This window comes from Phyllostomus discolor, chromosome 1, assembly GCF_004126475.2.
Source record: "Phyllostomus discolor isolate MPI-MPIP mPhyDis1 chromosome 1, mPhyDis1.pri.v3, whole genome shotgun sequence".
In the NCBI taxonomy this organism is placed as follows: Eukaryota; Metazoa; Chordata; class Mammalia; order Chiroptera; family Phyllostomidae; genus Phyllostomus; species Phyllostomus discolor.
Genome location: NC_040903.2, coordinates 113,505,562 through 113,533,450, shown reverse-complemented (window position 1 = coordinate 113,533,450; position 27,889 = coordinate 113,505,562). Strand labels below are relative to the sequence as shown.

General features: G+C 52.1%; 1 protein-coding gene and 1 pseudogene across 2 annotated transcripts in view; one reads left to right on the top strand and one right to left on the bottom strand.

Moving 5' to 3' along the window:
* The window catches only part of LINGO1 (leucine rich repeat and Ig domain containing 1), a 210,621-nt gene that overhangs the window by 5,067 nt on the left and 177,665 nt on the right, over window positions 1-27,889 (top strand). Inside the window, exon 2 of one of the 2 annotated variants that reach the window (XM_028507233.2) lies at window positions 17,933-18,048. The exons of the other annotated variant lie outside the window; for it this stretch is intronic. The gene's annotated coding sequence lies outside the window, so the exon portion shown is untranslated. The remainder of the gene's footprint in view (window positions 1-17,932; window positions 18,049-27,889) is intronic. 2 annotated transcript variants of the gene reach the window in all.
* On the bottom strand, window positions 12,975-13,499 carry LOC114492021 (annotated as a pseudogene).

Here is a 27,889-nt window from a genome sequence, read left to right as displayed (position 1 = left end):
TTTTGGACTCAGAAGTAGGATACAAAAGGAAGAGGTAGAGGGTCAGTATTGCTGTTTGACAGAGGAAGAGTTTGGGACTTAGAGGGGGGCAGTGACTAGCACAAAGTCTTAAAGCAAATTGGGAACAGTGCATTCCAGCCTGGGTTTTCCTGGTTGCACCTGTAGCCTGCTGGGTGGGGGTGGGGCAGTGGCTGGTGCCTCACCCTCAGGCAGTTGCCTTGGCAGTCCGGCTGTCATGGAGCATATACGGCCATATGGCCACATCAGGGGAGGTGCCAGCCACTGAAAGAGGGATCAGGGCTGCCACCCTGGTCTTCTGGATCTATGTAGGCACTGCTTGTCACCAGGGTCAGGGTCAGAGGAAAGCAAAATGGAACCTCAGTGTCCAGGTTATTTTGGACACGGAGGTTGGACCTTGACAGGTGGCCCAGTTCTAGCACCCATTTGCTAGGCAGCCAGACAGGCAGCTCTGTGCCCAGGACTGATCCAGTTAGCTCAAGACTAGCTGTGCCAGCCATCCTCCCACCCCCCACCCTGCTGGTCCACAGGCCTTGTGATGGCACAACACATCTGATGTCAGGGCCCTGGGCCTCAGTGGAGTATGTGTATGTGAAATGTGGCCTCACCCTGAGCATGGGTTCTGCAACTCTGAGATTTAGGGTTATGGAAATGGGCCCCTTGAATCAGCCCAGCCTGTTGTGATAAAAAAGACTTGGGTGTGGAAGCCACCAGGAACTGGGTTTGAATCCTGGCTCAACCACTCCTAAGCTAGGTGAGCTCAGACAAGTCACTTCAGTTTTCTGAGCCTGAGTTTCCTCCTCCATATCTGGAAGAATGGTACCTACCTTGTAGAGGTGTTAGCACACTTTGAAATAATAATGGAAAGCATGCACTAACCTGATCATTGAAGAATCTCAGTCAGTGTTGGCTTGGCTGGGGCTCTGCTAGCAGAGGGAGGAGAGTCCTGTTGGAGTTTCAGCATCCAGACTGAAGTAGAGAGCAGCCTTATTATTGTTATTTTCTAAGACAAAATTTGCTTTCTAATTTTCTGTGAGTTTTCACATTCCTTCCCTCGTAGTCCTCATGGCAGTTCCATAAAGTAGGCAGAGAGCCACTGCTCCATTTCACAGATGCTGAATCTGGGAGGTGACTCTCCAGAGTTGCACAGGGCTTGACCCTGTCTCTGGACTCCTAGCCAGGGCTCTTGCTCCATGGGTGTGCTTCTCAAACTTCAGGGGTAGAGGCCTGTCTAGACCAAGCTTGGGGATTCCAGAGATTCCTTGAATAGTTCTGTCTCCATCACAGGTGCAGGGGACAGGCCGTCATGGTGACAAGCAGCCGATCCCAGCTGGGGTGGTATGGGGGACTCTGAATGAGGCAACATTTTCTGTATATCTCCGGCTGCCCCTTGAGATAATTACCTCCTTGCCTGCCTCACAAGACTATTTTTGAGGATCTACTGTAAATGTGTGTGTGTATAAATGTGTGTGTATGTATGTCTATAAATATTTATTTATTTTTAGAGAGAGGGGAAAGGAGGGAGAAAGAGAGGGAGAGAAACACTGATGTGAGAGAGACATCGATTGGTTGCCTCTTACGCTCCCCAACTGGGGACCCGGCCCACCACCCAGCCATGTGCCCTGACTGGGAATCAAACCGGTAAGCTTTTGGTCCACAGGTTCTTGCTCAATCCACTGAGCCACACCAGCCAGGGCTAAATCTCTATTTTTACACAAACATGATATTCCATAGCTGTGAGTCCAGGAGTCCCTAGTCCTCCATCTGGTGATCCTATAGTCATTCAGCGATTCACTTGTTGGGCACTTCCTCTGGGCTGACTGTGCTGGCTGTGCTGGCCAGAGATGAATGAAACCAGCCCCTGCCCTCTTGGGGAGTACAACCTGGCAGTAACTGTGGACTCCAAACATGTGCTGGCCAACATGCTCCTGCTTAGCACACTTTAAGTCTCCCTGTTGCCTCCAAGGCTGGTGTCCGGACCCCTCAGTGCTTTGCACAGTCCAACTCTCTGCTCCTCTGTCCCAGAAATCTCCCCCATGCTCTTCTGTACCCCCAGGCTCCAGCCAAACACCACTCACTCTCCTCTTCACACTTGTTGTGGGTTTCTCCCTCCAGGGCTTGGCTGCTTGTCCCCTTCACCTCATCTCTTTCTCCATCTCTCCCAGTAGAGACCCCCACCCACTTTTCAACACTCAGCCCAAATGCCATATTTAAACACCCCTCCCCTGTCTCCCTAGCTGGAAGTAGCTGCTCCTTCCTCAGAACTCTGGGAGGATTGTATTTACTTTACATTTAGCAAGCATTTGCTGTGCACCTACTTTGTGTGAGGCCTACTGTATGTGAGGCTTGTGACACAAGTTCTGGGAATACCTTAGTGGCAGGGACTGGCTTATCCATCTTGGGTCCTTGGTTCATCCATGGATCCGGGGCCAGATGGGCCGAGCAGGGGCATGCGGCCTGTCCCTAGGGGTCTCTGTGTCCACTGCCACTCCCTCTTCCTCCTTGGGCTGGGGCTTTGGGCGAGGTCCAGGACTCTGGATGGCTTTTGTGCTGACCACAGACATGGCTGTCCCCACCCCTGGAGGCTCCATCAGTCCAGAGCAAGGGCCCGGTGTCTGGCCACACAAAACTCTTCTCTGAACTGCATGGCATTGCTGCAGTTAGTGATTGATTACTTAGGGCATTGATAACTTTCTCTTTATCAACCAGCAGAGGTGGGTCTGTCCACTGCTTGTATGGGTCAGCTAGACTGGGCTGGGCCATTGCAATCCTGGCCATTTTTCCCTGACTAGAAAGCTCGAGAAACAGGAGCCAGAGCAAAGGAGGTACAGTGTACCCTCTCTTTGATGCACTGCTAGGGGTGGGGTTGACGGACATAGCGGAGGGGGAACTGGGGCAGGCAGGGATCTTATGCTCCCTCCCATCTCCCTCTGTTCCCACCCTCTGAGTTCTGCTTTCGGTTTCTCTTGGCTGTTGGTCTCAGCTTTCCCATTTGTTAAATGGAGACTTCATTCTCTTTGTGGAGTAACACTGCCTTTGGTTTGCGGTCTGCGCTCAGTCCACTCAGCTACACCAGCCAGGGCAACATGCCTTTGAATGAGATGGCCAGGCAGACACTGACTTGTCATCTGCTTGCTGGGTGGGGGCATTCTGAAGCTCAGGGAAGGTGGTGGCCTCATGAGGATGGAGCCAGCATCAGGCTTCTCTGCAGGACAAGGAGGTAGTAGACAGGAGTGAGGGCAGGGGGCGATCATAAGACAACAGCTGCCTCACTGAGGCGCTGTGCCTGGCTTCTGACTGTGGTAAGGCTTCTAAATAGGGATCTAGGACTCAGTGGAATCTGTGAAGAAGTGATTTCTAGGGAAGCCACACAAAGGAGATGGCAGGGGGTGCTTAACCTACTTAGGAGACCCAGCTGCCTTTCAGGCCCACCAGGAGCACGGGCACTGTTTGTGGGCTACTGGGTCACATGACCAATGCTGGTTTATTTAAAAAATTTTTTGTTAGGAACATTTTTAACATACAGAAAGGTGGAGAGAATAGTATAGGAAACTCCCATATACCTTGCCTAGATTTAACAGTTGTTGACATTTTGCTTTGTTTTTTCTCCTGAGCTATTTTGAAGCACATTATAGACATAAGGGCATTTTACCCTTAAATATTTCAGCATCCTTCTTTAAAAAAAATAAGAGATAATTTCTATCTAACCTAAAGTGGTCACCTATTTCATTTCATTTTATTCTTGAGAGATGAGAATGCCGACAGATCGGGAGACTGTGGCCTGTCCTGTCCAGGGTCATGTAGCAGAGAGGACAAGGGGAGGCGAGACGGGGTCTGGGAGGCAGGCTAGGTGTCAGTCGGCCTGGCCTGGAGCTGGGCAGGTGGCTGAGCAGGACCTCCCTCTGGGGGTTCCTCTGGCTTTTAAGTTAATCGCCTCTTCTTTTTGTTTGCTGCTGGGATTGATCAGGAACTGCAGAGTCAGGAAAGCCTAAAATAGCTTCTCGTTTCTTGTTTAATTGAGGAGGATGTTATCAGGTCCTGGCCACACAAAGGCTTGGGGAGCCTCCGCTGGCATGAGGAGTGGGGCTGCCCCCCACTAGCCACACTGGGTGGGACAGAGGGGAAAGCAAGGGAGGTTCTGGCCTGGTGGGAGGGCTTAGGATCCCAGTCTGGACAGCTGCAGGGTCTGAGGGAACTCAGGGGATCAGGACTTTGGGGCTGAGCCTGAGATCTGGGCTAGGCTGAAGACTGTAGCCTCACTGACCCGAGACTTGGAGACTTGGGCATGTGCAGAGAGTGGGGAGGGCCATGACTGCCTCTAGACTTTCTAGGGAGCTGTCCTTTGCTCTCCTGCCCTGCTGTCACCTCCCCGGGGAGACTTCACAGGACTGTGTCCTCTGCCAGCTTAGGGCAGGCGCAGGTCTCTCTACATTTCCTTGTCTCCTTGGGGTCCAGGGGATCCTGCCCCCCCGCCAACCCCCCGGCCCCCACCTCAGCACCTACACATGCTTGGGACTCCTTATTCTGCCTTTGGTGACTTGGGAGCACCTGTTGGCTCTGCAGGGTCACAGAGGTCACGGGTATAGACTTGGAGAATGTTAGAACAAGAGGGCTGGCCTCAGAAATGATCTTATTATTCTTATAGGTAGGTTCAAGATAGGGAAACCGAGGCACATGGAGTAGCCAACCCTATCTTGGGTTTCTCAGTGAAAAGCATTGCAGAGTCTTGGCAGTAAGTCAGGCCTCTGGCTTCTCAGTCCCAGGATCCCCTGCTTCTGGGCCACCTGGGCTCCCAGAGGTATAAAGGGGAGGTTGGGCCTAGCTGGGGAAGGGCTGTCAGTTATCCCTTGAGGGCAAACCCAGATTCCTCTATTAGGTACCCCTCTCCCTCCCTGTGTGTGGGGGCCATCAGCCTGCTGGTGCTGGGACCAGTCTCCTGTGCTTCCACCTCTGTCCCCACCACAAGGAGAGCCTTCATTAGTGCCACTCTTACTGTTGGGCTTGTTTCTCTAGGACGGGATGGGAGCGCACTGGCTGGGAGAAGACCCCTGGGGAAAAAGGCGACCATAGGGAAAGCAAGAGACAGACATCAAACACCTTTTTATCTCCATTCTATGTCCCTGTGGCTCCAGCAGACACTACATCAAGCTTTTGTATTCTTTGCAGTTGGGGAACAGGAGGAAAATACCCAACTAAAGCAGTGGCTGCATGGGGCCATGGTGACCTGGGGCATGTCACTGCCCATCTTGGTAAAAGGAGGTAAGGCTGAAACCTCTTCTGCTCTCAAGTGAAGCAGAGAGAGGCAGGCAGGCCATGGGCTGTTAGCCTGTCTGTTGGATGGTCCTTCAGCCCCCTGCCCAGTGGGACCTGGGCTAGGAAGAGTCACAGGAAAGAAGGCAGGTTCTTGTTGCCCCTCACCCCAACCCCAGGCCTTTCTTCTGCTCTCTCAGTGCTGCAGGGAGAGGGAGAGTGCTTTGCCTGAGGTCTAGGGGCAGGGAAGACACAAGCATACTGGCTGTGTGCTGGGACCTAGGCAGGGCATGGGAAGAAGGCCACCCTCCTTTTAGTGGACAGATGAGAAAGCAGGCTCACAAAGGTCACCCAGCTGGTTGGTGGCAGAGTGGGAATTGATTTCAGAGCTGCCCCCTTTGCCTTCGGGACCTGGTTTCTGCCCTCAGGAGCCCCACTGACTGCCATTCCTTGGGCTTTGGGGTTTGCCTTTGTCCAGTGGGACTGGGAGGATAGCTACTGTGCGAGGGACTGCTACCACAGGCTGGAGGGGAGGCCTAGCCTTCGGTCACCTTCTCCATGCGGCCTGGCAGGTTTTCAGGGTTCTGGGTATGGCTGTTCTTGGAGGAAAACTTCCTAAGCCAAGTAAAGTGAGAGGCCCCCTGGCACGGTGCTGAGAGATTGGGTTTCTGTGTGTGTGTGCGCAGAGCCTTGCAGAGCCTCCGCACCCCTTGCTGTTGGCTACTGTGTGCCCTCTGGGCATTTATCCTGCAACTGCGAGGTGGTATGGGGACCTGTGCACATGTGTGTGGGCCACCCTGAGAGCCACACTTGAGGACTGAACATGAAGTAGGGCAGAGGTAAGTTTATCCAACTCTTACTAAGTGTTAGTCACAGTGTGAGGTACTTTATATGCATTACCTCATTTGATTCTAAAAACAACCCCATGATATGTACTATTAGTATTCCCATTTAATAGATGAGGAAACTGAGGCTCAGACAGATTGAGGGACTTAAAGGATCACACAGCTAGTGGATAGAAGAGCTGGCATTTGAACTTAGGAACCTCTGCTTCTAAAGGAAGCTGTGTCTTTTGTGCCCCAGACAGAGCGGAGTCTGCCGCAGATGGGAAGAAGAAAGTTAGGTTTCAGTAAGGGGCCAATGATGGCTGCTCTCTATCTGGAGAGAGGAGGCTAAGGGTCAGGTGACAGGTCCAGGTGAGGAACGGTGGTTCAGCAGGAGAGGCCTGGCTGGAGGTCAGTGTCTGGCCTAGAGCTATGTGTTTCTTAGCTCTGTCATCTGCCCTTGGTCTTTCTCCTTAAACCTGCCTTAACCACTCCCCCTCACCCCCTGCTCAGGGGAGTGATGCACATTCCTTCTGGTCACTCATCAGGCAAAGGCCTGGAGTGAGCACAGTTGGGGCCACATGCCATGTAGTGAGCCCCCAGGGATGCAGGTGCAGAGGGGCCCGGCTGTGCAGGCCTCGAGGCCAGCCTGCAGGATGGGCACTCTCCTGACTTTGAACAGGACTGGGTCCAAGGTTGAGACAGATGGCTGGCTGGTGGCCGGGGGCTGCTTAGTGGGGAAGGGCTGGGCAGAGGGCATCAGGGTGGGGACTTTTCCCTTCTTACCGCTAGCTCCCATCCCTGCAGGCTAAGGGGACAGCCCATTATCCTTGTCTCCCACTTTTCTTCCTCCCTTTTCTGCTTCTGGAACATGGAATGAGAGTGGGGAGTGGGGGTTCTCTGGCCCCTTCTAGGTCCCTCCCTTGGAGGTTGTAAATATTTTATCTACACCATGTCTGCTGCTGAAAATTGCTGCTTTTAGTACCTTTTTTTCCCTTTTGCTTGATACGAATGAATGTTGGAAAAATTCTGTGCTGGGTACTCACTCTTTTGCTTCTGCTCATGCCCACAGTCCCTTCCAAAACCTCTAATTACTTTTAAGCTGTGGTAGTTGGCGAAAAACAGTTTTCTTCACATTATGGAGAAGGGGGGAAATCCACCATTACTACTTCTCCTCCTCTTCCTCCAGCTCCCCCTTCCTCCTCTTCCTCCCTCTTCTTCTTCTTTTGACTCTGCCTTTTCATTCTGAGTTCTTCCTCATTTCTGCTAAGGTTCTGGAAGAGGAATGGAGTAGAAGGACATGTAGGCAGGGCAGCAAGGCACACTTGGGTAGGGCACTTTGCCTTTCTGAGCCTGAGCTTCCCCATCTACAAGGTGGTTGTGTGTGCATTCATTCACTCACCAGACATTCCCTGAGTACATTCCCTGAAGGCAACCTGAAGGTGCGGACTGGCTCTGCTTTCACTACTGTGTCCCCAGCACTCAGCACAGGGCCTGACACAGAGTAGGTGCTCAGTTAAGGCCAGGTGACTGGATCGGCAGTGCTATTGTGAGCCAGGCGCTTTGCCCAACACTGGGAATGAGCAGGATGCATCCAATGCAGCCCCTGGCCATGAGAGCTCACTGCTGGTAGGGGAGCCACCATGCAAATCTAATTACTGTGTTACTGACTTGTAATACAGTCAGGTACTCAGTACTTAGAAGCACAGATCAAGGAGGGCTAGAAAAGCTGCAGTAGAGGAGAACTTGGACTGTATTGTGAAGAGGGGGTAGGAGTTTTATAAGTGAACTGGGGTCAAGGGCGAGGGAATTCCAGAGAGGAAAAAACATGGACAAAGGTGAGGGGATCTGTGGGTGGGGTCTGGTCAGAGAGGAGGTGAGGCTGCCAGGATGGGCCTGAGTTGCTTGGGAGAGCTTTGCATGGACGTGAGGGATTTAGACTTCATCAGGAGGATACCAGGGAGCCCTGAAAAGGTTCTGAGCAAAGGACACATGGGGATGATCCCTCTGGCTCCACAGTGGGGTGTGCGGGAGGGGGATGCTGGCTGGGAGGCTTGTCCCAGGTGAGCCCTTGGGGGAAGGGAGGATGGCAGTGTGAGTTAGCGACAGACAAGACAGGAATGGTGGAATGACCCAAATCCTGGTGCTTGCTTCATCTGCTTGCACTGTGGCTCTGGGCCCTCCCTGGACCCTGGGGTGGGGGTCCCCTCAAGGTGTATAGCCCTTTACAGTGTGTAAAGTTTGCTTACCTCTGACCCTTGTTAGATCTTGGAAACAGTCCCCTGAGGTGGGCAGAGTAGGCAGAGCAGGGGCCATTCCCTACTGACAGATATAGCCCAGGTTTGCCCCAGGACCCTGCAGCCAAGTGAAGATGGGGTGGGATTTGAACCCAGGACTCAGGGCCTCTAGCCAGCTGCCCACATCACCTCTGCTGCACCCCTTCCACCCCCAGCCCTTTCCTTCCCTCACCTCGAGAGCCCTGTGCTCCTTCCCTGTTTGCAGAGTGAGTGGAGCTTTTCAAAAGCATTAATGATAGAAAATAAATTGGAATCAGAGAAGAATTATTGCTGGGCATTCTCAGAGAGGCGCCTTTGCCCTTGTGTCTCTCAGCCATATTGAATCTGGCTGCCAGACCAGAATACGAATGAGTCTGGGCTGGGATTGCTCTTAATCTGTCAGGGAGCCCTCCTTGGGCAGACGGCACTCACCAGTGGCAAAGCTGTTTGCAATGAGGCCTCAAAAGTGCTGAGCATCACTGACCAGGACTGAGTTCCCTGGGGTGGAGGCACAGTCCATGGCTGTGGAGGGGGGCGTGGATGGGGCCTTGCGCCCAAGTCCCCACTTCCACCTCAAGCCTTCTGCTGGGGATGCAGCTCTGGGGCCAGCCCCGGGTAGGGTCATGCATACCTGTCTAGAGGGAAGGGGCACATGTGAAACTGCTGGTGGCTGCTCAGGGTCTGAATTCCTCAACTGGGTATTCAGGCCTCTATGTGAACTTGACTCTCTTTGTCCTGTCTCTTCTAGGAAGCTTTCCTTTATCACTGCTCAACTTACACTGGGTTTTCTGTTTTAAGCCTTTTGTGGCTCCTGGAACAGGGGAACAACCTAGTGCCTAAAGGGAACAGGCAGGTAATGAGTGGAGCAGGCTGAGTGTGATGCAGTAGGGAGTGGTGGGGACTGGCCATGTGGAGGCACAGGGCCCCATTTTGGGAGCCCTGTCATCCCTGCTCTGCTAAGTAAGTAGCCTTTGCACCAGGGCCACTGCTCCCACTCTGCCAGCTAACAGGGAGCTCCCCCAGGGCAGGACCTGATCTCTGCCCTGCAGCCTCCCTCCCAAAGACATGGCCACGGGCCAGGCTGGAGCAGGCTTTGCATAGAGTATCAGAGGCTCTGGGAGCCTGGGGAATCACCCAGGGCAATCTTTTCACTTGGAGATGGGAAAACTGAAGCCCAGAGATGGGGGAGGGGCTGGAAAGGGCCCCTGTTCTGCTCTAAGCAGGCTATATATCTGTGCTCTTATAATCCTCACACAGGTATAGGGGGGTGGTGTTCATGCCTCTGTTTTAGAGAGGGGGAAACTGAGGCTCGGGGTGGCTGGAACCTGGAGGACACAGCAGGCCTGTGTTTTAATCAGTCTGTTGGAACCTCAGTTCCAGCCACCTTATCCTGGCGGGATTAGGGGATACTGAGGTGTGCAGTGTCACTTGAGTGAGTGAGGCTCATTGGTGCCCAGAGTTAAGCCCAGCCAGGGGCAGGAGGCCTGGGATCCCAGCCTAGACTTGCCACTAACTTCCTGTGTGACCGAGGGCAGAGCGTCCTCTCTGCACCTAGGTTTCCCCATGCCAGGCTGTGAGAGGCTCTGGAGGGGTTGAGACTTTGCGGGGAATCCACTGGGTTCATGTGGCCTTGGCCTGGCTACCAGCCCTGCTCAGTGCTTCTATAGTACCCCTGGGCTCCCTTGGCTCCAGGCCCGACTCATAATGAAACCTTTCCTTCCTGTGCTCCCTGGAGTCACCCTCATGTAGGAGGTGGTGACAGCAGCACCCAAGCCGACCCAGTTAGTGGTATAGGGCAGCCAGGGCAGCCTGTTTCTACCCTAGGAGGGAAAAGGGCTGCAGGTCAGCACCTGGTGGGAGGACTGCCCAAATGCAGGACTATGTGCTCAGCCCTGCAGCCTGGAGCCTCACCCCGATGGCCCAGTGCTTCCTTTCACCATGCAGAGTGGATTTATTTGCAGGGACAACTCTGTGTAGCCCTGGGCTGTAAGATGGGGAAGCAGGCCCATAGAGTCTGAAAGTGAGACTCAGGGTTGCCCTTCACTCATGCTGAGCTCTGCCCTGTCCAGCTGTGTTCTTGTTCATCTTCATAAGGCGACCTGCCATCTTGGACAGCTGTCTTCCCTGCTTCAGACCAGTATCTAATCCCTGTGACTCCAGAGGTCCTGGCTGGGGCCTGGGGCTGCAGAACCTGTACTGGCCCCTGCCTCCCAATAGCCCCCTCATGTGCAGGTGGAAGTGGGGCCCCTGAGTCTTCTCTCCTGGGAGACAGCCTTATTCTGTCCCACTCTGGGGTTCTGAATCTTTTTGATCTGTGGGCCCTTTGGGGAGTGAAAGCCACAGGGTGTACCTGAAACAGGTATGTCCCTCCCCACCCCCATCCCTCCCACCGCATGCATAAATTTACATCAGTGCTCGCAGACCTCCTAAGTCTCCTTCACTGGGGACCCTGGTTGGGTACTCCTGCTTTAATCATTTCCCATGTGACATGGTTAATGTTACCTGTCATGATGTCCTAGGACAGGAAGATAGGCATCTTAGTCCCCAGGCCATGCTCTTTCTGTTCTACTCTGTTGCCTAATGAAGATGCACCTGGCTGGGGGCCAAGTGTTGTAATAATCCTCTCATTCTTTCCACAAACTTTAGTTTTCCATGCATCCTCTATGCCAGGCTCTGAGTTCAGAAATGAACAAGACCACCCTTATCCCTGGGAAGTCACCTCTGTCAGCACTCACAGCTTGAGAGTCACGGCAGGAAACAGGTGACAGAGGGCAGGGATAGCAGAGGGGCTCCTGATCCAGCCTATGGGGAGAGATGGGGTGGGTCAGAAGTTTCTTGGAGGATACTGGGGACTGTTCAGGGAGGGAGGGCATCCTCGCAGAGGGAACAGAAAGTACAAGGCTTGGAGGCCTGTTTCTGTCAAGGAGAGCAGGTGCCTTGTCTAACTGGAGGGTAATATTGGGAAGCACTAGGTCAAGCACGAGGCTAAGGGCCTGCTGGGGATAGATCTCTGGAATTTGCCACCTGTTTTTGGCCTGTCTTAGGTCTGCTAGCTGCCCACACACCCTACCACACATACACGCATGCACGCACATATCTCCTGGGTCGCCTGTCTCTCAACACACACTGCCTCTTCATTGTCACCCCTGGAAGTGACAATCCACACTCACACAGGCTCTCCCCTCCCCTGGATGCAGACACACGCACACACTCTCCACAGTTCACCTCCACAGGCCCACATGAGCTCTTTCTCTTTCTGTGAACACCAGCAACTGAATATACCAGCCGTCCCTTCTGGTACTCAGCCTACCCTCTTTCTTAGAGAGAAACACGACCCCCCCTCCCCCCGCAACTTTTCTTGTTGCTTTTTTTCCCTCCTCTCTCCCTCTTCTTCCCTAGCATCAGGGCCCTGTGAGAGTTCAGAGCTGAGCCTCAAAGGCTTCTCCCCTGGAGTTTACTGCAAAGGCCCCTGGGCCTAGGGTTCCCTAAGACTGTGATACCCCAGGATTTTCTGGGTACCTAGGGAAACCACCCATCCAGGCCTAGGGAGCTAGAACTCTGCCAGAGAACCTGAGGCCCTGACTTTACCCTCAGCCAGTCTGGACTGCCAGTGTGACTGTGACAAAATCTTGCCATGGGCCCTGGTTTGGGGGAGTAGCAGTGTACCTCCACATTCTGCAGCAAAGGGAGGTCCTGCAACTGGTGTTAGAGCCCTGGTGTCCCTGAGGGGGCCTGGGGACTATGGGGTTGGGGGAAGGGCTGGACAGGCCTCTCCCCTTTCAACCATACATGGCTACTTAGGTCTGCATTTTATATTAGGGTCTGGGCAAGATTTAAAGGAAAAAAAACCCATTAACTCTTTTTCTTTTCATAAGTGAGATTTTATTGGTTGTTCTGAAGATAAGTACACAGACATTTCAATTTGTACACAATTCTTAACATACGTACCAAAAATGTAAAGTCATGTAGCTATGATTCTTTTCTGAAGTTATTCCAGTGACTTTCCAGCTTAAAATTTGGGGACTAATTTCCTTAATAGAGTATCAAGTACCAATATCTGCAAATGTTGATATGCTATTACATCAAAGCCCGACTAATTCACAATTTAATATATGTAGTACATCATCAAATATTCAATCTTTCACAGCACATTAACGAGGTTACTAGGAAAACTGGACCACCACCACAAGGCGTTACCGAGTGCACCGAGTTCTGACGGGGGGGAGCCAAGATCAAGGAGTGGCTTTCTTTAGGAAATACTCGAACGAAAAACATGAGAATAGAAATAATTTAAAATGTTCGAGACATAGTAAATGCACAGCTGACTCCAAACTGCCATTCAGCATGCTTTGTGCCGTAGGATATAAAACTGCTCCCATCTATGCAGAGTTTAGCCGGCCCCCAGACAGTCAAAGCCCCCATTTTCAGTATCCCACTATTTTCTGGTTGTGCCAAAAAAAATAAGCAACCAGCAAATGATTTCACCTCTTAAAAAATCATTTACACTTAAAAAAGTGGTATGAGGTGGAATTCCCTCCGTCTTAAAAATGTTTCTAGAACTACTAAAAAACGTGCATTTACAAAATAGGTGATAAAAATATTCCTCTGGATTGTACAAGAAGGGAGACAGGCACCACTGATAAGACGTGATATATGGTATTAACCAGACTTGGCTTCTTTTTCTCCTGCTTCACCCAGGCTGGACTTCTCGTCTTTTAGTTTCTCTGTTTTGCACAGGTAGGGCTTCCTTAGGTTCCTGGTTAGCCACTTGGGCCCGTTTTCCCTTTGCTCCCCTTTTCCCTTTCGTTTGCACTTTTTTGTCTGCAGATTTGTCCTTTCCTGCCACCTTTTTTGGCTTGGTTTCCACTTTTGCAGGAGCAGGTTTAGCTGACAACCTCGTCGATCTCTTGGGCTCCTCCTTCGCCGCCCCCTCAGCGCAGCTGACCTTCCTCTTGGGTGTCGTGGCGGTGGGGGGCGCGTGCCGGTGCCTGAGAGCCTGCCTGAGAGCCGTGGTGCGCGGGAAACCTTTGCAAACCTGGACTGCCTGGTGGATACCGCTTGTCCCACCGCCCAAACTGCTTGGACCCACGATGGGGGCGGTGGGAGAACTGCCCATTAACTCTTTATTGATTTTTCTTTTCTGATTACAAAAGAAAATTGAATAACACATTTTTGGGTAACAGAGACCATGCAAGTCCCCTTGTCCCGCTCCTAGGCTAAGGCAATCACTGCAGTGTCTGCCTTTGGGGGCATATACCAAAAACTGTTATTCGTAAAGATGGGCTCATTCTGAAATAGCATCGTACAGTTCGATTTTTTCCATACATAGAGGTGCTTCCTTTTGTCAGTGGCTGCAGGTGTCCCACAGTGAGGATGTGCTTGGTTTTGTTCGAACAGTCCTTTCCTGACAAACACGCAGGCCATCCCAATTTCTCTTGCACTCTTGCCAGTAACGCTGCTGTGAGCATTCCTGAATATTTACATGCGAGTCTCTGCTTTATCATTTCTGTAGGAGAAGCTCTTGGAAGTGGGATTACTAGGTTGCAGGGTGTGTGGTTTAAAATGTTATTCAGTATTGCCAATTACCCTTCCAAAGGGTGAGCCAATTCCCCCGCCCTCCAGTGGTCTGAGTCCTCATTCCCCCACATCCTTGCCAGAACTGGTTGTTATCAATCAATTTAATTGTTCTCAATCTGATGGACCAAAAATTGTGTTTTATAATTTTCATTTGCCTTTCTCTGATTACTAGTGAGGTAGAACATCTTTTCATACACTTACTGGCCAATTTCGTTTTTCCTCTGTGGGTTTCTAATTCACTGCCAGTCTTTCTTTCCTTTTTTTTGGTATTTTTTCTTATTGATTTGTAGGGGCTCTTTGTACATTAGTGATCTATGTTTTCCGTGTCTCACTTGCCTTTTAACTCCATGCACAGTGTCTGTTGCTGGACAGTTGTTACGTGTGTTCATGTCATCAGATATATCAGATTCTCACTTTATGTCTCCTGGATTTAATGTCTGACATAGAAAGGCTTCCCTCACTGCATAAAATTTCATTTCAAATAAGAATTTTATTGCTGAAAAGTCTCTGCAAAGCCCTGGTTTGGAGGCTCCTCAGGCACCTACAGCACTGACTCGGCTCCCCAACCTTCTACCTGGCCTCCCCACCAGACCCCGCAGCCTCTGGGGGCTGGGATGGAACGGTAGTTTTAAGGGAGCACTCTTCTCTCACCTTCTGCCTGTTGCCCTAGCCCCGCATGGGCTGCCGGGGCAGAGAAACTCACTTCCTGCAGGAGTCTGAGAGCAGGCTCTGAGCCAGTCCAAACTCCTCCTCTACCAAGAAGCCTCCTCTATCAGACAGCTCCTTCATCTTCCACAACTTCCACAGCCCTGGCCCTGGCCCCTCCATTTGGTCCTCACTGCTCTACACTGCCCCCTCCACACCCCTCCCCCGCCTACCCCCTACCTTCTCATCACTGGGCAACCTGATGTCCATGTGGCTACCCTTTGGGTCTTTGTTTCCACCTGTGCTAAATAGGTACCTGGGGTCTGTACCAGCAGCTGGGAGCCATAGCCCATGTGGGATACAGCAGACCAGGTGGGTCTTCCAAGCAAAGCTTTGGAAGGTGTCCTCTTTCGCCCTCTCAGTACTACCCACCCCCCTCAGAAAAAGCAAACCAAAAAATACTATAGGAGAGAATTTTCAAGCTGCTGGCAGAGATGGGGACTTGAGTCCCATGGGGTGAAGACTGATGACTAGGGCTCCATTGTTCTCTTTGCCTCTGAGGCCAAAGACAGTGTCTGACTCCCAGGAGGAAAGAATGAACAATGCAGGCAGGTGCTGAATCCAGGGGAGGGGGGCAGTCAAGAGCACTTTCCTCATGGTTCTCATTTCTAGGGCCTTGGGGTGCTAATGGGGAATACCCCTGTTACCTCCTGGAGGTGAGGCCTCCATGTGGGGGCTGAGAGAGCATTTGGGAGACAAGTCAGAGGTGCCTTTGAAGCGTGGCTCAGAAATGCATGACTGCAGTCTTTGAGGTAAACTTCCCTGGGCTCCTGAAGCCCCCTGGACTTCTGTCCTAGCACTCTCCCTCTGACCTTGATGGCCTGTCTTCTCCGAGCTTTTGGCAGGCAGGAGCGATGCCCTTCACATCTCTTTATCCCAATCATCGAGTACAAAATAGAATAAATAAACGGAAAGCTGGGGATGTTGGGTCAAGGGTTCAGGTCTGAGGAAGAGAAGACCTGGCTTCTGGGCTTGACCTTTTGGTTGTCGTGGGGGTGTCCCCAGCCCTCACTGGGCCTCAGTTTCCCCATCCATACAATGGGTGTGGGCCTCTCAAGCTCTGTGATTCTGTGACTGTGTTGACTAGAGTAGGCACATGCACCTCTCTCTCTGTCTCTCTCTCTGTCTCTCTCTCTGTCTCTCTCTCTCTCTCTCTCTCTCTCACACACACACACACACACACACACACACACGCCAGTACCATCCCCGTTGATCACAGTGTTCACTGAGCACCTACTGGATTCCAGCTTCCCACAATATGAACCCGCTTTGACAGTGTCCTGTGGTAGCCATGTCCCCAGAAGTCCCATGAACCTCAGGGCACATGGTCATTCTGTTGAACACACAGGCTTCTGATTCCAGATCTCCCTGGACTCCCCTGAATGGGAAGGAACCAGGAGGGCAGGTTGGAGGCCCTCACCTCTGCAGTGGTTTTCTTTACCCACCTTGGCTCTGAGGCCTGAAGCTGGGACTTCATGTTCTTCCTGGGACTTGGCACACAGGAAGGCCTTGAGTCTAGGAGAGCTCCTGGCTCTGTTTGTGTCTCCTCCCTTGCCCCAAATCATTGTTATGCTCTGTCTGTGGTCCCATTTCCATGGCGACTCCTTGTGATGTTGTTGAGGAGAGTGGGAACTTCAGGAAAATCTGAGGGGAAGGGAGCAGGAAACCCATTCATTATCTTGCAATGCGGCAGCTGGGGGCTTGGTGTGGTGCTGTGGGATGACTGGCCCTGCTGGCTCAAGTGGAACTAGGCTCAGGGCCACAGCCAGGGGGTTGGGAGGCCTGCCGTGACAGGGCTGCTTGTTGGTGTGGAGCTGGTTAGCTTGTGCCTGTCTGCTGGGAGCCAGCTTGGGCTATCACCTTAAGCTTGATAAAAGAGGCCCACACCCATTGTATGGATGGGGAAACTGAGGCCCATCTTCTGCTGACATTATGGCAACTGTCTCCCAGCCCTATCGATCCCATCTGGAAGGCCTTGAGAGTCTCCCTGGGGACCTAGGCCTGTGCTGGATGCACCATATGGGGAATGAAGAGGGAAAGGAGGGGCTGGCCTGGACTTCCAGGGGGAGAGTAAACTGCATATTCCCGTGAGGGCTGCTGACAGCCAGGCCTGGGTTAGATGCCAACCTTCCCTGGTTCCTTTTCACCACCAAGGTTGTAGCCACCTCTGGGCACCACCTGCACTCATATCTGCTTAATCTTTGTCTGTGCAGTGACTCATGTTTGAAGGTGGATTGCCAGGCACTCCCCAAGCCATATACCCACAAAATCACAGCTGTGACACTACACAAAAATAAACACATACCAATGGTACGTGCAAAAGTTTGTCAGCGCACCACCTACGGCAGAATCACTGTGCACACCGCCACTGGCATGTGTTATGTCTCACCCTTTGAGAAACACTGACTGGATTGGAAACTCTTGGTAACAACTCAGAAGGGGATTTGGGTCTTTGTCTGAGAGGTTGAGGAAACGGAGGCTCATCTGGGGAAACTTTGCCCAGGGCTGTACAGGTTATCTGGTGGGAGACTTTCAGCCTGATGCCTAAGGCCTTTCAGCCTGGGGTCTTGCCAAGGAGTTAGGACTCCATAGTGTCCTCCCCACTCACAGAGGTGGGGCGGTGGGGGGGTCCCTAGTTACCTTTGGAGACTGTATGGTGAGGGAATGAACCATGAACTGGAAGAGGCTGGGGAAGGGAGGCGTGGGTATGTGGGAACTGGGAGGCTGAGGCTCAGGCACCCCATAGGCACGCCCAGTGCGTTGCCTGCTCCCTGTCAAGGGCCAGACCCTGAGCTTGCGTCCTGGGGCAGGGCTAGGAAGGAAGGCAGGCCCAGTGGTGGCTGGACACCTACTGTGTGCCAGGCCACAGTCCGTCCCTTCTCTCCCTTTATTTTCCCAGTACCCTGGCAGGGGGAATGGTATCTCCAATTCTGGGGTGAGGGAAGTGAGGCTCAGGGACTTGACTGTCCCAGGTCACAGAGCCAGTGTGCAGGGAAGCACGTTCAGACCCCTCTCTGCCTGGGGCCGGAAACGTAACATTCCCTGAGCCTTACCTGCCCCAGCTGGTAGCATATGAGTGTCAATGAGTGAGAGCATGCGTGGCTTTGCATGAGTGCAAAAATGTGTGTGTGTCAGCAATAGGGAGCGTGTGTGAGATGTGTGAGTGTTTACTGCCCAACGAGGTGGGATTGGACCAGTTGTATGCGTGGCCCCCACTGCTCCCTAGAATTGCTCAGTGCTTCCCTGTTCTGGCTGACTGCTCATCTCCTCTTTCTCCCACAGCCTCCTGTACCCATAGGCCCTGAGCCTCTGGTGCCCACAGACAAAGAGGGCAACTGAGTCAAGCCCAGGCTGACCCCCAGCCCAGCTGCACACCGCAAACTCCTGCCCAATCTGAGGTGAGAAGCCACTCTGTTACTGGGCAGAGTGGGGTCCGCATGGGAGAGGCTGTAGGGAGGCCATTCAGGGGCAGTCTTTCTGGTGGTACCTCCCTGTCTCCCTCCCCACATGAAGTTCAGTCTAGGAGGTTTGACAGGGCAGGGCCCTGGGAGCCAGCTCAGAAGCCTGGGGATTCTTTTGAGCAACAAGGTTTCATGGCCGTGCCAGTCAGTGGGTTCCTGTGTGGTGTGGGAAGTCTCTAATGGTGAGCTGAAGACTCTGTCCTTGGTCCTTTCACATTGCTGCCAAAATGTGTGCATGACTCCGGGTTGGGCAGACTGAGACAGGCAGGGCCCAAGAAGCGGTCAGGAGGCAGGCTCTTACGTGTAGAGTTTAACGAGGCTTCACTCCAGACTCAATGTGCAGGTCCAGACATCGTCCCAGCAGGATGAAGCTCAGCTGCATGTGTGTACGTGTGACAGTCACTGGCAGCCAGGCGACCTTGGCTCTGTGTGAACAGTGGCCTCTTGGACTGTATCCTGTGGAGCAGGACACTCAGGATGTGGGAAGTGACAGTCTTCACACTCCATGTCCCCATATGGGGATTTCTCCAGGGAATGTGGAGAAACTACAGCAAGTCCTGAAGAGATGGGAAGTGGGGAGGGAGTGGGAACTGGGTTGCTGCCTGGATTGACCCCTGGCTTGCTTATGACCTTAGACAAATGCCTTCTACCCTTTATCTGGGCCAATCCCCTGTCCTAGACAGAGGATTGTGATCCATGTCTGTGATCCATGAGAAGGCTGCAGAGGAATTTGCTAAATAGAAGGAATGCTGGGGAAATGTTCTGCAAACAGGCTGGACAGGAATGTGGTCCCCATTTTTCAGGTGAAGAAGAGCCAGGGCTCAGCAGGGCAGCAGGCTTCCAGCCCCACTCCTCGTGACTGGGTACAGTTTCAGTAGGTGTGATGACAGGTGTGCCCGAGGCTTAGCTGATACTGTCCTTTCAAGCAGGAAGTTGGTGGGGGTATGGCAGGGGGCTGAGGCCTGGGTTTCCTTCCTAGGTGCTAGGCCTTGCTTTGAAGTCCAGTTATCTCCATCAAAATATTCCTGCTGATCAGTCAGTCCTGGGTAGAATGAGCGGCTAATTAGCCCTCCAGTTTAAACTGTGATTGCTGCCTGGCGATTGGGAGAGAGAGGAGGCAGTCAGGATTGTCTTGAAGGTGGTCAGGGTGATGGGAGGGGCCCAGGGCAAGGAGGAAGGATGGCTGAGCCCTGCCTTCACTCTCAGCAGGGGCCATGGCAGCCTCCCCCTGCTGTCCAGGCAGAGAGCACTGTGGAAGTTCAGCACACAGGGAGCTAGGGGGGAGCTCACTCAGAGTGGAGGCCACTATCAGCTGGGAGACTGGGGGCCTTGAATGAAGGGACACCTGGGCTGAGACTTAAAGGATGTAGGATTCCTTAAAAATGTTCTATTTTTCTGATTATTAAAGAAATGCATGTTTTCTATAGAAAAATGTGAGCACTTGGCTGTTTTGCCCCTCAGTCTTTTACAAAATAGGTATTTATGACATAATTGGGATCAAACTGTGCTTGCTGTTTTCTAACCTTCCTTTTGCACTTAATACTATAGCAAGATCATTTTCCCATCATTAAACCCTCTTCTGGAATGTGATTTTTTAATGGCAGTGTCATGTTCCAGCTTTTGTGAGCCATAGCATGCTTAAGCAATTCTCCATTGTATATTTTGATTGTTTCCAGTGCTGTGTCATTATAAATACTGCCTGGATCCACAAGATGATGTATGTAGGGCTATGATGGGCAGACAGGGTTAGGGGATGGGGAGGGCACAGCCTAAGCAAAGCTGTAGAGATGGGGGACTTCAGAGTGTTTGGTAATGGCATGCCCAGGGCCAGGCAGGGCTGTTCCTGGGGAGCCTTGGAGGCATGCTGAAGCTCTGAAGCCCGAGAAAGCCCAGGTTCTTTCTTGCTCTGCCTGCTCCTCTAGTGCTTCTGTGATTGGAAGAGAGGGGGCAGGATGGTGGGGTTGGGGAAGGGCAGGCGAGACTGGGGTCCTAGATGCTATAGCCCTTGACCTCACCGGAGGGATCACACCCCCCCCTTCCTGACAGCCCTGCCCATATCTACTCCTTGCAGGAGGGATGCACATGCCAGATCGGAATCAGTGAGGCTTGTGAGTCAGGCCTCCTTCGTTTGTTCCCCTTGGCTGGGAGCGGAGGTGGTCCAGGTCCCTGAGAGGCAGGGAGAGAAGCTGGGGGTGGGGTGTCTTCTCCAGGAAGCTCTCCCGACCTTTGGGCCCAGCTGGAGGTCCCCTCCCCAGGACTCCCCTCCTTGTGCACATTCGCTTACCCCAGCACTGCTTACACACTGCATAGGATTGCTCTTAGATGTTGGTTTCTTTCTCCCCACAGGCTGCGGGGGCTCTTAGGGCAGATCTAGCCTGATTTTCCCCTTTGTTTCCTTGTGGCGTGTACCAGCTGCTGCATGAATGCTTACTGAAATCATTCATTAGTTCAATGGTTCATTCATCCTTCATTTGACACAGGCTTGCTGAATACCTGCTGCATGGCAGACCCTGTTCTACATGCCTAGCATCCATGGGTCAGTAAGTTAGAGCAGTCATAGCCCTTATAAAGCTCCAATTCGAACAGAGTAGATAGAATAGAAACAGATAAATAATTCATAATATAAGGCTAGGGAGTAATAAGTGAAGGTGAGACAAATAAGGCAGGAGAAGGAAGTGAGCATGGGGCGGGAGATGTTCTCTGTAGGGTGATCAGGAAAAGTCTTCTCAGGTGAGGTGTCCTTTGAGCAGAGACCGGAGAAGGGACAGGCCCCTGGGGGACTGGACAGACCTTGAGGTGGGAGTGCCTGTAGGGAAAAGGGGCCGGGACCATGCTCATGGGGCAGGCTTTCCCCCACTGCCCTGTGGGCAAAAAATGGGGTGGGTGGGCAAGATTAGAAGCTGGCAGGCCAGTTAGGAGACCATGGCAGGGAGGAGTACCTGAGTGCAGGAGATGGAAGGGTAATGAGAGATGGGCTGTGAGAGATCAGAGTCTGAGAACTGGTAGGTGGTGGGACCTTTGAACTGAGCAACAGGGGGCTGAGGATGGGTTTGGAGGGGAAGGAAGAGTCCTATTTGGAGGTGTTACTTTGAGATGCCCATGGGTAGGTGGAGAGGTTGCATGGACCTGGCATGTAAGGCAAGGCTGGGGGCCAGGGTCGGCTGGGCATGTCAGGGAGGGCGTCATCAGCATCTGGGGGGAGATGTTTTAGAACCTCCGAGCCTGGACAGGGTCATGTACAGGAGGGATCTGGGCCTCACTGCTTAAGGTGACTCTCCCCCATGGGGCTTCCTGCCCATGGGCAGGCCTGTTACTGCAGCCTTGCAGACAAGCCCTCTAGATTTGCCAGGGCAGAGAAGGTGCTTCCACCTCACCCTCCTGGCTGCTCCTTCCAAATGGCCTAACGGTTGGTACTGTCATTCTGTAACATTATGCAGGACTACTGTTGGGTAGGAAGTGGGTACTGATACTGGGCCCAGTCATTTCACCCTTCCCTCTGCAAAGGGAGCCTCATCTGGTAAGTTTGGGATGCCCAGGCCCCTCTGAGCCCTGCTGGTGGTCACTACTATAGGTCTGCCTTCATGTCATGTTCCTCCTCAAAATTCCTCAGTGGCTAAGGTTGAAGTCCAAGCTCCTCCTCCTGCTCATTCAATGCATTTCACGGTCTGTAGAAGCCCACTCTTCTTGCCCCTCTTCTTTCTAATGGATGATTCTCCTCCTCCGTCCTCTGCACTCACCAGGCTCAGTCTCATCTTTCATCACCTCCACCTAGAAGTCTTTTCTCACCCTAGCTAAATCCTACCTCTTCTCGGGCATCTTCCCTGACTCTCTCACACACTATGGCCCCTTTGAATGGCTGTTGGTACCTTTCACCTGGAGAGCTAGCTGCCTGTCATTTTACTGTCATCATCCTCAGCTTATCTTCATCTCTACCTTCTTCTTCCTCTGTCCCTTGTGTTTCCTGTCCACACCTGTTCCCCATCCCCATGTACTATTGTCAAAGCTCTTTCCAAATGGAATCCTGCTCAACCCATGGAGCTCTCTGCCCGGGATGCCCAAGCCTAGCTCTGTATCAGGACCACCAAGGGAGGTCATTAAAGAGAGGGATCCTCAGGGGCCCACCAGGACCTTCTCTGATTCAGTCATGGGGGAAGCTAGGAATCTGGATGGTTAATAAGCTTCATAGTCACTCTGATGATCTGCTGGCCCAACTCAGACTCCTGCTTGGAGAGTATAACTGTCCTTGTACACCTGCAGGAATGTGGATCTCCCTCTCCCCTGGGACGCCCAGGCCCCAGAGGCAGCTCTGAGGTGGAGAAAGGTCTTTTTTGTGCTGACTGAGCTGAACCTGCCTGCCTGCAGCTTTCATGGAGGTCTAGGCTCCACATGGGGTAGGGGCCACACTTGGCCCCTGGGAGCTCTCCTTTCCTCCTCCCAGGGCCCAGTGTGGGGGAGACCTGGCATGTGGTGAGAACTCAGGCAATGCCTGTGGCTTGATAGATGGAGGACTTGCCTCTGTCCACCTCTGCCTGCCTGGAGCAACTCTCTATGCTGAGACCGTGGCTGTGGCCACGTCAGCCAGCCCTCTGTGTATCCGTCGACCTAGCTATCACCATGTGTGTCGAGGACTTTGGCCTTGTCAGAGCATATACCATTCTTCACTCATCTCATCCTTATCACAGCCATGTGGAAGGTGGATGCTGTTAACCCATTCATTCTTCCAACAAGCATTTATTGAGCACCTACTGTGTTCCAAGCTGTGTTCTGGGGATGATGGGAACAAGTCAAGGTTTAGAGAAGGGTGAGGGCTTGTCCAGTGTCACGCAACTACTAACGGCCTGAATCAGCACTGAAGCCCAGGTCTGTAGGTTTATTAATTTGCTAGGTGTGCCGTAACAAAATATTTTATCACCAACGAGGTGACTTAAACAGAAGCGTATTGTCTCATAGTTCTAGAGCAGAGATGTCAAACTCATTTTAACTGGGGGCCACATCAGCCTTGAGGTTGCCTTCAAAGGGCCAAATGTAATATTAGGACTATATATATGTAACTACTCCTTGACAGTTAAGCAAGAGCTCGTTGCTGCCGCTGGGTAGAAACGAGGTGCCAGGCCAGATAAAACAAAGTGGAGGGCTGGATTCGGCCCACAGTCCTCATATTTGCCACCTGTGTTCTAGAGGTGTGAAATCTGAGATCAAGGTATCATCAGGGCTCATTCCTTCTGAAGGCTTTGAGGAAGAATCTGTGCTAGACCCTCCCTCTCTCCTTGGCTTCAAATGGCTGTCTTCCTCTGTCTCCCATGCCCACGTGGTGTTCTCCCTGTGTGCATGTCTGTGGCCAAATCTCCCCTTCTATAAGGGCATAAGTCATATTGGATTAAGGATCCACCCTATGCCAAAATGACCTCATTCTAATTAGCTAATTATATTTACAATGACCCAATTTCCAGATAAGCTCATATTCTGAGGCAATGGTGCTTAGAACTACAACATATAAATTTTGGGTGGAGGGGGGCACACAGTTCAACTCCTCATGGCTAGACCTGGGGTTTCCAAAGCAGTGCACAAATGGTAGGGAGCATCTCATGCCTCCAGGTGTGCAAGAGGGAAGGTGAGGCTGCCTCAGCTGTCAAGGATAGAGAGGAGATTCCTGTGTCAGGGCCATGATCGTGGCTCTTGGAGGTCTGTTTCAGCCAGGATGTTAATCTGGACCCAGGAACAGCCTCATCCCTGTATACTCTGCTGGAAGGCAGGTATGCATGATCTGGGTGGGAGGAGAAATTCCTGGGGCTCCACACCCCTCGCTGGGTGACCTGGGGCAGTGGTGTTCACTTCTGGGCCTCAGTCTGCTTACCTGTGAATTGGAGGCCATCCTGCCTGCCTGTGAGAGAATGAATAGGTCTTTGCTTTTGTTCATTTTCATGTATTCACCCTGCAGACATATATGTGTTCAGTGTGGCTGTTTGCTGGGCACTGTGCTGTCCCCAGGGACACAGAGATGAGATGCTCGTGGGCCTGGTCCTTGTCAACGTAAGAAACATCAAACCTGTGAGAATTTTTATGAGTTATTTGAGCCAAACTGACAACAGTTGCTAGGAAGGAAAATCTCAATGGGTTGAGAAAATACTCAGGAAACTGGCAGTTTTACCACTTAACTTTATGGGTAAGAGTCAAAGGAGGAGGCGTGAGGGGGTTGTATGAAATTCACTGGTGATAGATTAGGGAGGTGGGAGAAAGCGAAGAGGGTGCGGGGGAAATCCCTGGGACTGGATAAAAAGTACAATGAATAGACACATACTTCCTTTACATTGGTGGGTACCAGTTAACAATCAACATTATAACAATAACAGTGAGGGGATTTGTGGTCTCTACTCTTTGGAGGTAGGCAGGAAATTACTTTGATATTTCAAAGGTATGTTATCTGGTATATCATCATAGTTGCAAAAAAAAAAAAAAGAAAGAAAGAAAAAAGAAAAACAGGCAGGCTCAGTTAAGGTAAAGATTGACCTTTGTTAGGGAAATATACCAACCTAGGACATGACTACCCTCCTTGACCTGCTTTTACTTAGAAAGCTTTAATTTCATACCATCCCATATGGTTACTTTCCACCTCTGAGTTTGTAAGCCTGTGATGCAGGCCTCCCCTGAGCTTGTCAGTTTATTGAGTGGCCCCTTTTCCCTGTCCACACCCTCAATACATATGCAGGCCATGGGTGGGCAGGCAAGTGAAGGCAGCACTTAAGGTTACGCCCACTCTGGAGCCAGACTACCTGGATCCAGTCTTAGCTCTGCCTGTTGCTACAGGTGTGAATTTGGGCCACTTCCTTAAGCTCTGTGGACCTCAGATTCTTTGTCAGTAAATTGGGAATAAAGCTAGCATCTACCTTGTGTGGATTAGGCATTGAATAGGTTGGTGCATATGAAATGTTTAGAGTGGTGTCTGGCACATAGTAAATGCTCAGTAGATGTAAGTTTAAGTCATCAGCTCTGGGGCAATATGATGGCAGTGCACTAAGTGTTAGATAGGGTCTGTGGTCCCTGCCCTGTCTGGGTGCCCTGCCTTCCTGTTAACCCTTTAGCGATCTGCCACCCTTGCTCTGAGGGCACTTTGGGTATGGGGTAGTGAGGGGGATGTGAAGCAGGCATGCCCAAAGGGAGAGGTTGGAGGCCTCACGGTCATGGGTAGGAATCTGGGGGTCTGTGCAGGTGGGGTGGGACACTCGCCACTCCTGCCTCTGTCCCATAAGGGAGGGGTGCACAGGAACCAGGTGCTTGGTTTTGTTAGCCTTTGTGTTTCGTTGGCAGGTTTTGGGGAGAGGAGATGGTAGGGAAGCAAAATTAAAATTCCTCTGTGAGAAGTTAACAACTTCCCAATTAAAGAACTCTTATTTGTGAGATGCCTCAGAGGCCTTTTCTATCAAGAGGCTCTTCTGAATGATAAAAGGGCTTGAGCTGGGGTTGGAGAGACCTGTTGGAGCCTGAGCTGCAGATGAAAGGGTGGGGCCCTGAGGATGGTCCCAGGGCCTTGAGAACTGTGGTTGTAATTGGGGCCCAAGTGCTGCTCCTTTTTGCTCAGCAGTAGGGGTGGGGGTTGGCATGGAGAGGTCAAAAACGGAGGGAGGTGCTCACCCCCACTCCCTGTAGCCCATAGCTCCTTCCAGTCCCAGCCTGAATTGCACACCCAGGTGCCCTTCTCCAGGGACCCAGGGACCCTTCTCCAGGGACAGCTCACCCTCTGCTCTTCCATTCAGACCAGGATGAAGCTTGGGGGACGCTGGGATGTGCTTGCGACAGTTGCAGTGGTATACGTGGCCTAGAGTTTGGGCTCAGGGGCAGCCAGTCTGGATGGGGGCTAGCATCCTCTTGGCTTCCGAGACCCCAGGCTTTCTGGTACCTGTGCCATGCCTGCTGTTCTTACCCAGCTGGCCAGGTGACATCCTGGCTATGCTGTTGTTGCTTTTTGATGGGGTATCCGCTTGCATTTTAGCCTGGTGTCCCCACACAATGCTGCCTAGCTGTTTTCTTGGGAGACCAGATCTTTTCTGTTTGGGGCTAGATGTCCCAAGAGAGGTGCGTCCTCAGACCTTGCTGGGGTAAGCCAGCCCAGTGCAGCTGAGTGCCCAAAGTGTAGAGGTAGTTATTACCGGAACCCCACTTACAGATGAGGGGGCAGAGAGAGGCTCAGTGAAGTGAAATGACCTCTTAACACAGAGAAGGATTCTTGCTAAAAGGTGTATCTCTTCCCATGTCCCCTGAGGCTCTCCAGTTCACCTAGCAGAGAGGAGCTGGAGGTGACATTGGCCAAGGCCCTCCACTCAGTGGGTAGTCCAGGCCTTTACCCAAGACCCCATAGGGTCCACCCTGAGGAATTACCAGGGTCATTTGAGGAGACCTTGCCATAGTCCAGGCAGTGGCTCTGCTGTCCAGGTGGTGTGGAGGGTGGCAGGAGTATTTTCAGCCCACACCTGCCATCCCTCTACCTCCTCCCCCGGTTTCCTCCTTTCCTCTGGAACCACAGGCAACCTGTGTAAATACCCAGAACTGAGAGCCAGGCACTCCAAAAGGTCAGCCAACCATGCAGGCCCTCCCAGGGATCCTGGGGGTTTTACTGGATAGGGGCCTCAGTGGGTCTGCCCAGGGCCAGCCGTAGTATGTGTGTTCTTGACTTTGTGTATGAAAGATTTCACAACATAAATCCTCATTTAATAAAGGATTCATTTATTAAAGCTGGGGACAGTAAAACAAGGAAGGGCTTAGCACAGAAGAAACAATAGGAGAGCTTAGGCTGGGCTGCCTTAGCTCACTGGGAAGTCAGAGAAAAGGGGACTTTGGGGACAGGTTCAGGGGATCAGCCTGGGACAAGCTGCCACTGCCCATTGCCTTAGAGTTTAGGAGACTATGCCTGTGGGGAAAGAAGTGAGGGCAGAAGAGGGAAGGGGGAATGGCATAGAGGGAGGGCTTGAGCTGGGTTTTTTGTCTTGAGGCTTTTATCCCTTTCTTGAAGGCAGGAATCTTAGGGGAGGTCTCAGGAGAGGATTTCAGCAGCATATTCATCAGTTGTCCAGGTGTTCCCTTCAGGGTCATGGTCTCCTCTGATTGGTCAGTGGTGGGCAGAGGGTCTTCAGTCATTGCAATCAGTTCTGGTGTTGCCTACCTGGTTTTGCTGATTTTCTGGGCCTGGCACTGAAATACAACTGAGGCCTAGATGTCATCTCCCAGGAGGAAAGGCCAGGGGAGAAGACGTTATTCTGGGGGCGGGGTCTTTGTTTCCTCAGTTTTGTCCCCTGCCCTCTGCCCTGGTGACCCTTGTACCAGCTGTGAATTGTTCAGCAGTGAGTTGCTTGGCTGTGTGTCTAGTTTCTCTGTTCCACCTGCAAAGGGGTTTTCCTGACTTCGTGCTTCCTATCTCAGGGTTAGGCCAATAATGGGGAGAAGCTGACGTATTGGTTGGGGACAGGGAGGGGGACACCCAGCAGCCCAGGAGAGGGTGGGCCACTGCAAGGTGGGTCCTGCAGACCCTGTGAAGGGTGTTCTGACCATGTGTTCTGACCAGGCTGGGAGCTGAGGGACTTGGTATTTAAGTTCTGGTCTTGCCACTTACTGTCTGTGTGGCCTTGAGCAAGTGACCCCATTTCTCTGGACCTCAGTTTCCTCCTGTGGGCCACAGACAACAGTGGGACTGAGGTGGTCCCATGGAACAGTGTGTGAGGACTGCAGGCCTGGTGGGTCATGGACATGGACTGTGAATTTGGTAGGGCTGGTTCACCTCCAAGCACTA